General features: G+C 40.2%; 1 non-coding gene across 1 annotated transcript; it reads right to left on the bottom strand.

Moving 5' to 3' along the window:
* Positions 1–3,775: 3,775 nt before the first annotated feature.
* On the bottom strand, positions 3,776–3,882 carry LOC127124699 (small nucleolar RNA R71). The gene has a single exon (XR_007804160.1). It is a non-coding gene; the product is annotated as a small nucleolar RNA R71 (small nucleolar RNA).
* Positions 3,883–4,614: the final 732 nt, after the last annotated feature.

Genomic DNA, 4,614 nt, shown 5'->3' with positions numbered 1-4,614 from the left:
AGAGGACTGGTTAGTAATTCATACCTTCTATAATGGTCTCTTATACAACACAAGGTTAACAATAGACGCCGCCGCAGGTGGTGCGCTTATGGATAAACCTTATGCCGATGCTTATCAACTTATCGAGAGCATGGCCCAAAACCATTATCAGTGGGGAAGCGACCGAACAATGGTAGAAAAACCTCAAACGAAAAGTGGCATGTACGAGATAAGTAGCCTTGATCATGTTAATGCAAAAGTTGATGCTCTGGCCCAGAAAATTGAAAGTTTAAATGTATCACCTCCAGCCACCGTGGTTGCCGCAGCTCAAAATTGCGAAGTCTGTGGAATCCAAGGTCACACTCCTGCAGATTGTCAACTCCTAACAGGAATCCAAGTAGAGCAAGTGAATTATGCTCAAGGAAATCCCTACTCGCATACCTATAACTCAAACTGGAAGAACCATCCTAATTTTTCATATAAGAGCAATAATGCTTTATACGCACCAGGACAAGCTCCCAGTCAAGCCCCAGCTATACCCCCTGGATATCAAAAGCCGACCCCATCTACACCTAACAATAATGTTCCTAGAAAATCCAACTTGGAAATCATGATGGAGAACTTCATAGCTTCTCAACAGCAAACCAATAAAGATTTCTTAAACCAGAATGTACACACTAGCGAACAAATTAAACAACTAGCAAGTAAAGTAGATGCCCTGGCTACCCATAACAAAATGCTGGAAACACAAATATCACAAGTAGCTCAACAACAAGCGCCTACTGCTGTCCCAACTGGTACATTTCCTGGACAACCCCAACCTAACCCGAAAAGCCACGCTCATGCAATCATATTGAGAAGTGGAACAGAGGTAGAAGGACCGTCTGATCCAAGAATTAAAAACCAAAACTCTAAAAAGTCAACTGAGGAAGAAAATAAACCTAAGGAAAAGGAGGAGAGTAATAAGGAAACCGTAGAAAAGAAAGAACCTTATGTACCTCCACCACCTTATAAACCACCTATCCCTTACCCTCAAAGGCTTATTAAAACCAAAGATGCAAGCCAATTTAAAAAATTTGTTGACTTACTGAAACAATTAAACGTTATAATTCCTTTTACAGAAGCTATTACGCAGATGCCCTCATATGCTAAGTTCTTAAAAGAAATTCTTTCTAATAAAAGGAAACTTGAAGATAGCGAAACCGTTACACTTACTGCTGAATGCAGCGCTATAATCCAGAATATGCCTCCTAAACTTAAAGATCCTGGTAGTTTCTCTATACCCTGTCACATAGGAAAATTTGTCATAGACAAAGCTCTATGCGATTTAGGAGCAGGTATCAGTGTTATGCCTTTATCCATATGCAAGAAACTGGAAATGGGAGAATTAAAACCAACTAAAATGTCTGTGCAATTAGCAGATCGTTCTGTTAGATATCCTGTAGGAATTCTTGAAAACGTTCCCGTACGCATAGGTCAATTCTACATTCCAATCGATTTTATAATTATGGACATAAGAGAAGATGAAGTCATACCCATTATATTGGGAAGACCATTCTTAGCAACCGCCGGTGCGATCATAGACGTAAAACGAGGACGACTCACTTTCGAAGTAGGAGAAGAGAAAATTGAGTTCATTCTTTCCCAATTTTGAAAGCACCTGCAATAGATGACACATGTTACTGATCACACTAAAATTCACCGTATTTCTGACTCCGATTTCGCATGCATTCTTAGCTTTTATTGTTGTTTTGCTTTGTTATTTCTTTGTTTTCTTATGTTTTCAGGTTTTTATAATAATCGGAGCTTGAATCGGGAAAAGGAGCGAAAAAGGAGTGAAAACGGGCGAAAACCTAGAAATTCAGCGTTTTGCACTTACGGCACCCACCGTGGCGGGCGCCATGGGGTTAGCCATGACGTGGCCACGTCTCAAGACCACTCCTCAACCGCCAAGACCCACGATCCCCACTCCATCATCCCCTGTAGGGACCATGGCGGGCGCCATAGGCCTGTGGCGGGCGCCACAAGGCCAAAATCAGTAACCTCCACTTTTTAGTGGAGGGGCGTCCCTGTCATTTCATGCTTTCAGTTTTTACTATAAATAGGACCTTAGATTTTCGTTTTTCTTCATCCAGAATTAGAATTCTCTAGGCATATATCAGTTATAAAGCAGTTGCCATTCCACATCGGGGTGCCTCTGCAATCGAGTGATCGAGTCTGTAATCTGTCTGTGGTTCGAGTCTTGGAGCACTCTGGAGGAAGTTAATCCTGCCGCCATTTTAATTCAAGTTCGTATTTTACTTTTATTTATTTCCTGCACTCGCACATTTACGTTGTTTATTTCCTGCACTCGCACTTTACTTTGTTTATTTCCTGCACTCGCACATTTACGTTGTTTATTTCCTGCACTCGCACATTTACGTTGTTTATTTCCTGCACTCGCACTTTACTTTGTTTATTATCCGCACTCGCTTTAAATTACTTTTATGAAAAACTATAAAAAGAATATTTACTTTATCATGTCTAACTAATTCTATAAAGGTTAGAATGTAAGGATCGTAATTAAACCAGTAATCAGTATAATTGTTCGTGGAAACACCTAAGGGCTATTTTATCTTTCAATTCAAGTAATTGTTTTTAACTATTTCAAAAACAGCCAAAAGCGCTTTGTCTAGTTTATTAGGAGATTTTAGATTAAAAAGAAAAGAGATTTTAAAACGATTTTCGGACGCGTTAGGAAGTTTAAACTCTGGTTCGTAAGAACCTCTTTTTGCTAGGAAGTCCAGGTTAAAATACTTTTCAACTTAGTTAAGATACTATATTTCTTAAAAATAGGTTTACTACTCTAACGCAGTACGCACCTTTTTATCCGTGACAATAGGAGGGGTTGATTAGAGAGTACAACTCGGTTCTGAATACGCGAAAGCGACAGTTCCTGTTAAATTAGTTCTTTTCAAAGGAGAAAACATTGCCCATAAGTAGTTCCACTAACAAGTACTGGATTATCATTGATTGCGTGAATTACATTCGAGCCTGTCTTTATTTATTATTTAAAATTATAATTTTATTTACCATTGCACCCTTATTAAAATCCTTAAAAATAGTTGCCTTAGATACACACCATAACAACAGGTTTGATAGATTGACACTTGGTCTCTGTGGATTCGATAATCTTTTATATTACTTTGACGTGATTCGTACACTTGCGAAAAACACGCATCAAGTTTTTGGCGCCGTTGCCGGGGATCAATTTCGTCAAATTTCATTACCCTGTAGTTATACCGTTTAGACTAAGGTTGTTACCCACCGGTCAATGCGAAAGACTCGCAGTGCCGGAAGTTTAGTAGACCCTCTAGCTGAACCTGAACGTTACGCTCGCGCACGTTTATTTTTCCATAGGAATAGGATAGCTATGGCCGAAGAACAAAACCGAAGACCTCTTAAGGACTTCGCCCAACCATCAAACGAGGAACCTAGTTCCAGTATAGTAAACCCCGTTATCCCAGCCAATAATTTTGAACTTAAACCATCCCTGCTGCAATTAGTGCAACAGAGACAATTCTCAGGTCTCGCTACTGATAACCCAAACCAACATTTAAAAAACTTTCTTCAGTTAGCAGACACCTTTAAAACCAATGGAGCTTCTCCTGAGGCGATACGCTTAAGATTATTTCCCTTTTCCCTCAGAGATAAAGCTCTATCATGGTTAGATTCCCTTCCACCCAATTCAATAACAACTTGGGATGACCTTAGGAAAGTTTTTCTTGCTAGATATTTTCCCCCAAGTAAGACCGCTCTTCTTCGAAACCTTATAACTAGATTTACCCAACTCCAAGGAGAGTCGTTGTTCGAAGCCTGGGAGAGATATAAAGAACTATTAAGAGCATGCCCACACCATGGCTTAGAGAATTGGCTAATCATCCAAACCTTCTATAATGGACTTCATTATAACACTAAGATGACCATCGACGCTGCCGCTGGTGGCGCACTGATGAATAAACCTTACCCTGAAGCTAGTGCCCTTATCGAGGATATGGCCCAAAACCATCAATCATGGGGAGTAGAACGAGCGACAGTGGAAAAGAAGGAAGCCCAAGGAGGAATACATGAGCTAAGCTCTATAGACATGATGCAGGCTAAAATGGACGCGTTGGCCCTTAGAGTCGAACATATGTGTACAACTCCGAATACTGTAGCCGCAGTTTCGCCGAATTGTGAGATATGTGGAACGCAAGGACACCAATCCGCCGAATGCAATCTGTTAAATGAAACCAACACTGAGCAAGTGAACTATACCCAAGGGAACCCATTTTCTAACACATATAACCCTGGATGGAGGAATCACCCAAACTTCTCCTACAAAAATAATAACCCTATTCAAAATACCGCACCTCCGAGACAACAAGGTTACCAAGCCCCTAGAACAAATCAACCTATGCAACATGTACCGCCAAACCCGAGCTTTGAAGAAATTGTAAAAGATTTCATCGTTGCTCAAAAACAGAAAAACAAAGAGTTCATGAACCAAAGCGTCCATGTTAACGAACTAATTACCCAGTTAGGAACCAAGGTTGATCAAATCATTACTCATAATAAGATGCTTGAAACCCAGATCTCTCAGGTAGCGTTAAACCA

This window comes from Lathyrus oleraceus, chromosome 2 (genome assembly GCF_024323335.1).
Source record: "Lathyrus oleraceus cultivar Zhongwan6 chromosome 2, CAAS_Psat_ZW6_1.0, whole genome shotgun sequence".
Taxonomy (NCBI): domain Eukaryota; kingdom Viridiplantae; phylum Streptophyta; class Magnoliopsida; order Fabales; family Fabaceae; genus Lathyrus; species Lathyrus oleraceus.
This window is presented reverse-complemented; position numbering and strand designations above follow the sequence as displayed.